General features: G+C 30.7%; 1 long non-coding RNA gene across 1 annotated transcript; it reads right to left on the reverse strand.

Moving 5' to 3' along the window:
• Positions 1–1401: 1401 nt before the first annotated feature.
• LOC128281398 (uncharacterized) lies at positions 1402–3940 on the reverse strand. Its single transcript, XR_008271604.1, has 2 exons — positions 3689–3940; positions 1402–1594 (listed from the first exon to the last, which is right to left on the reverse strand). It is a non-coding gene; the product is annotated as an uncharacterized LOC128281398 (long non-coding RNA).
• Positions 3941–12310: the final 8370 nt, after the last annotated feature.

Raw genomic sequence — 12310 nt, forward strand, 5'->3', positions numbered from 1 at the left:
AACATTTATAAGTGTAAAAAGATTCAATAAAAACAAAACCACCAACAAATTTAGATAAAATAACTGGACAGTGTGCTTCAGCAAGTAGTAAAAAGCAAGAAGGGGAACTCAAAGTTTCAATATCAAGGCTAAAATACCTAGTTAACCACATCAATAATAATAAGTAAATACGGAGGCGAAGAGGAAGATAACGATTGAATCCACACAAAGATGAGATAACAAATTGTAGACTCTGCATCCTAAAGATTACAGCATAGATAAACATCATATGTCACAACTAAAATTAAATTAACATGCTTAATAGAGTACATTTCAGCATCAATAAACAATTTAGGAACTAAATTGGCATGCCTTAAAATAGTGTCTGATAATTGCTTTGCCACAACTAGTGCTACCTCAAGAAAACATTATTAAGGAAAACATTGGTTTGTCACAATTATTGATTTTGCATTTGTTGGGTGTTTTTTTTAAAAAGATAAGTTTGAAGTTAAAAATGTGTTTAAGTCTTTTTATGCTATGGTGAAAACACAAATTGGTGTGAAAATAAAAATATTTCCAAGTAACAATGGTGAGGAATTTTTTAGTGACTAATTAGAAATTTTCTTAACCAAACATGGAATAGTCCACTGAAGCTCTTGTACAAATATACCACAACATAATGGGATTGCATAAAGAAAAAACTATCATTGTACGAAAGTAATAAGAGCCTTCATGTTCACTAGTCAAGTACCACGTTATCTTTGGGCAGATGCTTTATTAACGACTACATATCTTATTAATAAAATGCCTAGTAAAACTCCAAATTATAGAACTCTTTTCAATCTTTTTAAAGATAAATTTCCTAACTCTAAATTGATCACAGATTTACCCCTTCAAGTTTTTGGTTGTAGGATTTTTGTTCATCTTCACAACTAGGGTAAACTATGTAATACCCCAAAAATTTTTACAATAAGATATTACCCTTGATATAGTAATGTAGCACCCCAAACCCGGCCCAGAAGTTATGGTCGGATCCGACATACCACATCAAAAACGTAAAAAAAATATTTCCATTCTAAGTCTAGAAAATCGTACTTGATGTTCAAAAGATTAATTCATTAAGGGTTAAAGTGAATGGAAGCTATGCACCAGGTAGGAAACCGGAAAAGAGGTGGTGAGTCCATCGGACTGCTTAAGTACCAAGCTCCCTTCGGATCCAATCCTAGACATGCATACCGCCATTGCCACACCTTAACGTCATGGGTATTTCTAGGAAACCGATTCGATTAAGTCATTTTTAGGAAAAGTGATTAATTTTGGAAAATACTTTCATTGCGGAAACTTTGCTTGTTGTCGTGTTATTTTGAAATCAACTGTTGTTTTTGAAAGCAGCCTAAAGCTATCCAATTTCAACAGTTAAAATAAGTATTACCTATCTTAGTAATACATATTAAAACCATCAAAAATAAATAAGCGGCCTTATTACATTTAAAAGCCCAAAACCTCAAACGTAATTAAAAGGATGTCCAGTTCACCAGAAGAAAATCAAACTTTCAGAACGGGTGGTCACTCCGAATTCCATCACAGCTCCAAGCCCACTATGGTTGGGGATTTCCTGCGTGGATGAAAATAAAAGGGTGAGTTTAGGGAAACTCGATGTGTAAGGAAAACCCATTCAAAGCCCAAGTCACTCAAGCCTATTGGGCCTAAGCCCATTCAGTATGATGGTCTTGGGCGAGCCCTTTTCAGATTACAATAAAGCGGGCCTTAGCCCTTATTCAGATAACAGTATAGCCCATAGGCCCATTTCAAAATACATGCAAATCAATAACAAATGGAAGCCCATTTGGGTAATGATGGTCTTGGGCGAGCCCTTTTCAAATTACAATAAAGCGGGCCTTAGCCCTTATTCAGATAATGTATGGCCCATAGGCCCATTTCAAAATACATGCAACATCAGTAAACATATGCAAGCCCATTTGGGTAACAGTGGTCTTGGGCCAAAGTCCTTTTGATTACAATAAACGGGCCTTAGCCCTTATTCAGATAACGATATGGCCCATAGGCCCATTTCAAAATACATGCAACATCGAGAAACATATGCAAGCCCATTTGGGGAGACTACTCAACCCACCAACCACTACACTCCACCCGTACTAGCCATACACTCCATGTGGGAATAGCTCAACCCACCCAAATTTAACACTCCACGATTCTGACCTTCTTTGCTCGATTATCAATAAATTGAGGCAAAGCCTCCAAGACGTGGACAAGCCACTTTCAGTACTTCCTCCGTCAATATCCCATTCCATGCATCAGATAATAACATGGCATGCGATAAATAACAACGATCAAACATGCATTTAGGTCAATTTAACCCTAGGGGTATTTGGTAATTCATCTACTAGGGGTAAAGCGTAAATTTTCCACTTTTAAAGGTATTTCAAGAATTTATCTATTTTAGGGTTTTTATGCATATTCCTACTTTTCACGTACTAACGAAATCACGCATCGAGGGTTCTTACCGAATTGGGTCCGTTGGCCCATCATTCCAATTTTGGCCCATTAAGCCCAAAAATATTGAGGCACGAAATCATGCACTTTGCGGTCAAATTTTGCAGCTTACCAAAAACATTAATCGATTTACCTCACGAGCATTCGCTTTTCATAAATCTAAAAAAAATACGGTTTTGGCATTTCAACTTTTCGACTTTTGCCGATCCAGGACTAAGAAAGAGGGTGTTAGTTACACACATTTTATGACGATATCTTGTGAGATCCACACACGAACGCCTACAATTGGATTACTAACACGTTAATCTAACTATTCAAATACGAACTACGTATTAATCCCTTACAATATTCGCCAACCACACCTACAGATCATAGTAAGCTTATAAGAAATCAATAAGCAACTCATTAACAAATTTTTGTCAATGTTTACCACATAATCATAATTTCACTGCAAGCTGTCTTCCTAAGCAACAGTCACTAAATTATTTATAACTGGAGCTACGAAACTCCAAATCAAGTTTCGTTAATTTTCCCTAAAAATAGACTTATATATCTTCTATCCATAAAATTTTCAGAATTTTTGGTTTAGCCAATCAATACCAGAAATTTCTCAAAGTTTCCCATGTTTCACTGTTTGACTAATCTGACCACCCTTCATTACAAATCAAATTTCTCATTGTACAGAATTCAAAATATGTTCTTGTTTATTTCATTAGAAACTAGACTCAATAAGCTTTAATTACATAATTTATTCAGCTTCTAATTCTTCTCCCACAATTTATGGTGATTTTCCAAAATCACATTACTGCTGCTGTCCCAAGCAGATTTATTACCAAATCACTCTTTCAAACACCTATCTTGCATGCATGTTATTTAAACATGTATATCACCAATCAATCATCACATATCTATGATTTTTACTTAAGCATAATCTCCATTTCATCATTTTAAAGCACAACATGTTAGCCGATTTTTCCTTTAGCATCTAAGGCACATGCATGCTCATTTGTTTGGCTCAACTTCACATATCTTCCATTTTCATCAAAAGAACATGAAACAACAACCATTTCCTTCATTTTAATTCATGACCAAATGCTCACAACACAACCAAAAATCAAAATATACTTCAAGAGTTAAGGTAGAATCAAGAAGAACTCATGAACCTCAAAATAGAAGCAAGGTACCAAGAACTTACCTTCAATTTTCCTCCTCCTAATGACCGAATACTCAAGAGCTTTCTCCTCTCCTTTCTCTTCTCTAACTTTCAGCTATGATGAACAAAGATGGACAAAACTTTGTTCTTTTCACCTCTTTTTCTTTTAATAAAACTTCATATTTCATCCATTTAATTCTTTAATACAAAAAGACATGAAATTCTTATCATGAAACATTTACCTAACCCATTATCATGGAACATTTACCTAACCTATTATCATGGAACATTTACCTAACCTATTATCATGAAACATTTACCTAACCTATTATCAATTTGTATCAATTTGTACCATAAATTATGGATATCAAGTGTACATTTTGTCTACAACAACATGATGGCTAGCCACTTCATGTAAAATGGGAGGTTTGTCATGCAAATCCTCCTATTTTGCACTCCTATTTATTTGGCCACTTCAATTTAGCCTATAGCATTTTCAAACATTTTCACATAAGTCCTATTTCATAATTTCACTCCCTTTTTCTTATGGAACAAAAATTAACTAAAATTGTCGGGTTCTATCTTAAGCTTAGGCTTTCTAGAGGCTCACTAACATAATTAAACCTATGCCAACATTCACAGGATTCCTGAAAATTGGGGCGTTACAAGTAAAATAAGAAAATGAAGTGACAAAAAGGGAAATTTTGAGTTATGTCAATATTGGGAAGTATATTATGATATATTAATTCAAGAAAGGACTAAATTGTAAAAGAGAGAAAAGTTTTGTTTCACAAGAGTAAATACACAAAATTTGAGGGTTAAAGTGTAAATATAAAAAATTTGAAGGACCAACAGTGTAAATATTTTAAGTGTGGAATGATTTAGAAACTAAGAAAAATGGATGAATTAGGACCAAATTGAATAGGTGAAGAACTATGAGGGACTTAAATTACAATTTTACCAAATTAAATGATGACTCAATGATGGAATTTTAAAAGATAATAAAGGGAAAAATGGTTAATTGGAAGAGAGAAATCTAGAAAGTAATAATGATGCTAGAGATATTTTGATATTTTATAATTATTTAATTAGATAATTATTATTTTATTAATATTTTAATAAGATATTTTATTATTATTTTATTAGTATACAAAGAAAGAAAGATGAGGAATTCTCATCCATTTTTCTCATGCAAAACCAACATGAGAAGAAGAAGAAGAAAAGAAATTTTCATTTTTTTACAATTTGGTCCTTTTACCAAAAATTCACCATTTTCTTCCAAAAATCAAAAGAATTTCCATAGCTACCAAGAGAGAAAAAATGTTAAGGAGACTATGGGAAGTTAGAATATCAAGTTGGATTCAAGAAATGGAAGCTGAAAGAGAGAGAAAATCAAGATGAAGATTGAAATCAATAGAACAAGGTAAGAACATCATGATTTCAATATATTTTTAAGTTTGATATTATTGAAAAAGCATGGAATTAATGTTAATGTAGAGTTTCCTTACATAAGGTCCTATGTTCTTGATATGTTAGTGAAGAGAAAATAAGAGAAAATGATGAGAAATAATGTAGAAAAAGAAAATAAGGGTGTTATAAACATGGTAATTAATATCTTGCACTAAAATAGTTTTGGACAGCAGCAGTAGTCTAACTTTGAAAAATCACCAAAAATTGTAGAAATTGAATTATAGGATGAATAAAATATTAAATTAAAAATTATTGAGCCTAGTTTCTTATAGAATAAATTATGTAAGCAATGGAACTGTAAATCATGAGATATAATAAATTGTTTGAGACAAGCTAAGAATGATTTCGGGTTCCCCTATTCTAACTTTTTAAAATCATAAAAAATTGGAGAAAAATAATTAGGGGATTAAATTTATATTTTTCTAATCTTGAATGAGTCTATTTTCAGGATAAATAAATGGGAACATCATTCGAATTCTGTACAAGGAGATAATTAATTTTTAGTGAAGAAGGGTCAAAACTGTCAGACAGCAGAATAGGGGTAAATTTAAAGAATAAATTGTACTTATTGGCTAAACCAAAAATTATTAAAATTTTATGGTAAGAATATGTATTAGTCCAGTTTCAGGAAAAATTAGCGGATATTAATTTTGAGTTCTATAGCTCCAGATATAAATAATTTAGTGACTGTGACACAGATGGACAATTTGAATATTCATAAAAGTAAATAATAAAAATTATAGATAATGTTACTTACAAGTGTGTTATATACATTAAGGATGTGGAATGGAGAGGAGGAGGAAGAAAATATATATGAATATTCAGCTAGCATGGCTAATTTGCATGTTTTAGGCTTAGGAACTAAATTGAATAAAAGTAAAATTTTAGGGGGTAATTTTGTAAAAATGTCAAAAATGACCAAATTGAAGGGAATGAATTTTTTTATTATTTAAATTAATAAATTGAATGAAATTATCAATTTAAGATCGGGTGAAAATTGGGAAAATAGTAAATTACCAAAATGCCCCTGAATCTTGATATTTCTGCAATTTCGCAAGGTAAGTTCATGCAACTTGAATTATATTCTTAAATGCTTTAAATGTATGTTATTGATGTGAATATGATTTGAATGTTCATTGTATGAAAATTTATGAAACATTGATATATTTGATAAAAAGGGAAAGTAATCCCAGTTGAATGAAAGGAAAATTCGATAGATCTCTGAAAAGGAATTGACGGTAAAAAAGGATCTAGCCCGGACAGGTGATCCTATCCTGATATAGCCTTTCCGAAGAATATGTGTAAAATAGATTTAGCCTGGACGGGTAATCCAAATTAAAGTCTGAATTTAGCCTGGACTGGTAATTTAGATCCAAGCTCATTAGAGTAATTGTCGTTGCAGGGGATTTAGCCTGGACTGGTAATCCCGATAATACTTTATGAGTTTATATTACAGGGGATTTAGCATGGACTGGTAATCCCGCTGTAAGGATGAGGTTCGCGGGAGTGTGCTCTCTGAAATGAAATATGTAAGACCATGGTTGAAAGATAACATGGCAACATGACATGAATAGAATAAGACCATGGTTGAGAGATACCATGGCAACATGATGGTAAATGAATAAGATCATGGTTGAAAGATACCATGGTAGCGTGATATGCAATGTGTAAGACCATGGTTGAAAGATACCATGGCAACGTGACATGAAAAGAATAAGACCATGGTTGAAAGATACCATGGCAACATGACAGAAAATGAGTAAGACCATAGTTGAAAGACACTATGGCATCATGTTAAAGATAAATAAGACCGTGGATGGGAGACGCTATGACATCTGTTGAACAATTGATATTCAGGTAATATGTATCAAATGACGAATGGTTATATGAAATGGTTGTGTGAAATGTTTACAAGAATTGGTCATATGGAAATATATGTACAAAATAGTTGTATGAAATAATTATGAAGATAGATAAACGAAATAAGTATAAGTACATGGAATATAATTTATATTAAGTTTGATATAAACTATTCTTGGAATAAATATACATAAAATATATGGAAATGAAGGAGCATGAAATATTGATATAATGAAATTAATTATATATACTTATGAAGAAAGCGGTAAGAGAGTGATATGTTTCATGACATGTACATATATGATTATCTTTGATATGTTGATACAAGAAAATTATGTAGGTAAAGACAATTATTAAACTTAAGTATGACATGTCGAGAAAATAAGTATATCAATGTTGAATTTATATGAAATATGTACTAGTATACTAACAATGTCGTTGTTTGATGCTTATACAAGTGCCAAGCTATTAATTGAATGGTAATATATTTATTTATATGACACACTGAATCAGTAAGTATTTAATTGAATTTTTTTCTTAGGTGATCTACAAATTCTAGTAATGCCCCGAAACCCTGTTTCGTCATCGGATACGGGTTAAGGGTGTTACAAACTAGATCCTAGAGCAAAAAAATGTGTCTTTGTTAGGTATGTTTCTAATAAAAAGGGTTACATATGTTATGATCCGATTGATAGGAAGATTATTGTTACCATGGATGTCACATTTGTTGAAACACAATCTTATTTTGATTCTAATCTTTAGGAAGGAACTATAGCAAGGAAGGTTTAAGAATTAATAAAAAAGACTAAAATATACAATATAGGGATTCTAATAATGGGGAAGGCAAATTTATGATAAATATAGAAATTAATTATGTTAATGTTGTTAATTAAAAATGACTCAAATGATGTTAATGTTGTTAATAAAAAGGAGTATGAATATGTAGAGTTTGATAATGAGAACCAAGAACAAATAAAGGAGTTGATGGTTTACTCAATAAGGAATCAAAATCAAGAAAGTAGAATCATTTAGATTCATCACCAAAAATCCAACCTACAAGATCTTGTCAAAAGTCCAAGTAAAACTCGCAAACTGGCCAATGAATTTTTTTTTATATAAATATTCCAATTGCTAAAATAAAAGGTGTAGAAATGTTGTTCAATATCCCATGTCTAAATTTGTGTCCTATAAAGCCTTGTTTTCAACATTCTCAGTCTTTGTTTCGTGTCTCGATATTGTGAAAATACCCAAAAATGTGAAAGATGCTTTACAGGTTCCTGAATAGAAGGAGGTTGTTTTAGAGGAGATGCTAGCTTTTGAAAAAATAGGTACATGGAAAACAGTTGAATTATTTGTAGGAAAAAATACAATGGGTTGTGAATGGGTGTTCAAAACCAAATTCAGACTGGATGGATCTTTAGACAGATACAAAGCTCGGCTTGCGGCTAAAGGGTACATTCAAATATACGAGATAAACCATCATGAGACATTTGCTCCAATAGCTAAGTTAAATTTTGTTAGAGTTCTTTTATCCATTGTTGTTAATCTTGATTGGTCTTTACAACAACTAGATGTGAATAATGATTTCTTAAATGAGAAACTTGAAGAAGAAGATTACATGGATCCTCCTCAAGGTTTTGAAGAAAAATTTAGAACTCGAGTATGTACGCTTAGGAGATTTTTGTACTGTCTAAAGCAGTTTCCTTGAGCTTGGTTTGAATGGTTCACTCAGGTTGTTAAAAAACAAAGTTACTCACAAGGGCAAGCTGATCACACAATGTTCTACCAAAACTCACAAAGATGTAGAATAACAATTATTATAGTTTATGTCGATGATATCATTCTTACAAGAGATGATGTAGATGAAATAAGGCGTTTCAATGAGCATCTTGCATTGGAGTTTGAGATCAAAGATTTGGGTCCTTTAAAATACTTCTTTGGAATAAAAGTTACTCGATCAAAGAAGGGTCTTGTGGTCTCTCAGAAAAAAATATAAAGGATACTGGAATGAGTGGTTGCTGCCCAGTTGACACACCAATTGATCCAAATGTAAAATTCGAAAATAAAGAAGGAAGATTAGTTGATAAAGGGCAATACCAGAGATTAGTTGGTAAGCTAATCTACTTATCACATACAAGGCCAGACATAGCTTTTGAAGTAAGCTTAGTGAGTCAATTTATACACTCCCCAATGGAGGAACATAAAGAAGCAATGTTTCGGATTCTGAGATACTTGAAGAGTTCACCTGGCAATGTTTATTCTTTAAGCAATTCGAACAAAGAGAAATTGTAGCTTATACATATATAGATTGGGCAGGCTTAGTAACAAATAGAAGATCTACATCAAGGTACTGTACATTTGTTTGGAGAAACCTTGTGACTTGACGAAGTAAAAAACAAAGTGTTGTAGCAAGAAGTAGTGCAAAAGCTAAGTTTAGATCAATGGCTCAAGGAATCCAATAACTTCACCAATGAAGTGTACTGTGATAGCAAAGCTGGCATTAGCATTGCTCACAACCCAATCCAGCATGACAGAACTAAACATATTGAGATTGATAGACACTTTATCGAGGAGAAGATTGAAGAAGGCTAAGTGTGCATGTCGTTTGTTCCTTCGAAACAATAGATTACTGCTATACTCACCAAAGGGCTTTTTAAGACAAGATTTGATTTTCTTATAAGCAAGTTGGGCATGATTGATATATATGCACCAACTTGAGGGAGGGTATTGAAATACGTGAAGCCCCATATATTTTGAGATATTTTTTAAGTTAATTAGGTAGATAAATCTTAGAATAATCAATTAAGATTTAAAAAAAAATACAAGTACAATGACGAAATCATTACACTAAGTGCACAAAATCCTAACAATTGAATTGGTATTAACAATTCCCCTTTCTAATATCTCAACTTTGGATTCTTCGGTATGGAGGTTTGATACTATTGGGCAATATTCATGAAAAGTGCTTACAAGGTGCTCAAAGGCTACCATAAACAAATGTACAGAGACAAATGTAGACACTTCATGTATAAAATTCTACGAACACTTATGAAGCATAAGCGTTCTTCTAAAATTCTACACACTATGTGAAGAATTTTCAACAACTACATTCCAATCAAACAAACCTTATTCAACAAACACACTATACATTTTGCAAACTATCTTATGTGTTTAAATAGGGTAGAGAATGGACTGTATGCTTTCAAGGATTGTTGTACCTTCTTTCTAATTTGGATGCTCCTTAGTAACAACTGGCCTAATATAAAGTAGTGGTTAATTAAATGTTAACAATTTTAGATACTACTAAGCTAAACTTTTTTTTGTTACTATTTAGGCAAATGATTATAACTTAATAAAAAAAATCATAAGGGCATAGAAAATGTATCGTTTTTCAATTTCCTTACAAAACTCTTGTAATCATTTTTCAATTTGACAATATTGTGTTTGCTACATCTCCTTTCGAATTTGAGCGGTAATATTATCTACCATCACTAAATCGAAGGCTATTATACTAAAAAAATGCATACAAATCTTAGAAATAGAATTTAAAAAAAAAATAAGAAGAAGAAATTTTAAGGAAAAACAGAAAAAAAAAGAAGAAAAAAAAAGTAGAATCTTTACCACTTTATATAAAATGAAGGCATTAAGGCCTTCCACAATGGACAACTATCCATTTTTTTTTCTTTCATTTGTTTTTTGTTTTTTTTGACATGAGAATATTAGGGGTAAATTTTAATTCTAGTCTCTCTAATTTTTAGACTATAAAAATGGTTAAATTTCAATTTACTCCTATATTTTGTTCAAATTTGAAATTTAATTTATATACTTTAATTTTGACATAATTTGATACTTCAACTTTTATGATGTCATTAGTTAGTCTAATACTTCATTCTAATAAAACGCGATAATGTGAATTTTTAAAATTGCTAGCACCATTAAAATTCTTTATTAAATACATCCTAAAATCTTTTGTAATTCTTTAGATTTTTGGCATTCCCTCATAATTTTGGTATTTCCTCATGTTTTTAGTATATCCTTCGATTTTTTGGTATTCTCCAATATATTTTTGGTATTCCCTCATAATTTTTGATGCATTCTCATAATTTTTTGTACTTTCTCATAATTTTTTTATTCCTCGTAATTTTTGATACTTCCTCATAATTATTTGTATTGTTTAGAAAAGAAGGTTTGGTACGAGATAAAATTTTGGAGTAAAGAAAGAATAAATTTTAATGCTAAAATTTTGGTACACCCTCATAATTTTCTGTATGGTCTCATAATTTTTTGTATGGTTTTGAAATAAAGACTTGAAATTAGGAATATAATTATTGTGTATAAAAATGTTGTTTTTAATATTAAAGATTTCATTAAAGATTTTGTAATGGAAAAATTGGTAACTTTTAAATTATTATTTTATATACTAATATTTGGTACGGAATAAATTATATATAATGATAGTTTTAATTTTTAAAAAGTTAAATAAATGAAAGAAATTTAGTATAACCAACCAAAAATACGAGGATTATAAAAATTATGTGGGACGACTAAATATTCGTTTTGTCTTATAAATATTGTTTTATTTTTTATTTTTTTGAAATTTATTAGTATATGTAATATATACATATGTAAACATGAATTAGTTATACCAAAAATTGATTTCTTATGCTAAAACTTAATTTTGAAAGCATATCAAAAATTCGATAGCATATAAAAATTATGTGAGAGAGATTGTGAATAATTATAAAGGAATACCAAAATTATTAGAGAATATCAAAAATAATAAAGGAGTACTAAAAACATGGAGTACCAAAATTAAAAGGAATGTCAATAATTATAAGGTGAGTACCAAAAAGCTTGGGAAAGTACCAAAATTATGAAGTAAAAAAAAAAGAGGAATATCAAAATTATGAGGGACTACCAAATATTAGTTCATCTTATAAAATTTGTTTTATTTATTTAGTTTTTAAATTTTAAAAGTTATTAGTATATATAATAATTTTATTAGTATGCAAAAATATTTCTTTTATATCAAAATTGATTTCTCATGTCAAAACTTAAATTTGAAAGTACATAAAAATTATGAGAGATTATTATGAAAGCGACCCAAAATTATGTGAGAATACCAAAAAATATGAAAGAATTTATTTGTCAAATTTTTTTAACTGTTTACTAAGTATCTGATTTGTTATTACAAGGGAGCTTATGAAGCTTACCATAATGAGCTTTCCCTAGAATTTTCCTATTTTCCTTAACACATGGTAGCATTTTGTGCTTTCCCATGTTATGATTCTAGTGGAATGTGATTCTAAAGAATTTAATTAATTGAAAAGTTAA

Source organism: Gossypium arboreum, chromosome 10 (assembly GCF_025698485.1).
Source record: "Gossypium arboreum isolate Shixiya-1 chromosome 10, ASM2569848v2, whole genome shotgun sequence".
NCBI lineage: Eukaryota > Viridiplantae > Streptophyta > Magnoliopsida > Malvales > Malvaceae > Gossypium > Gossypium arboreum.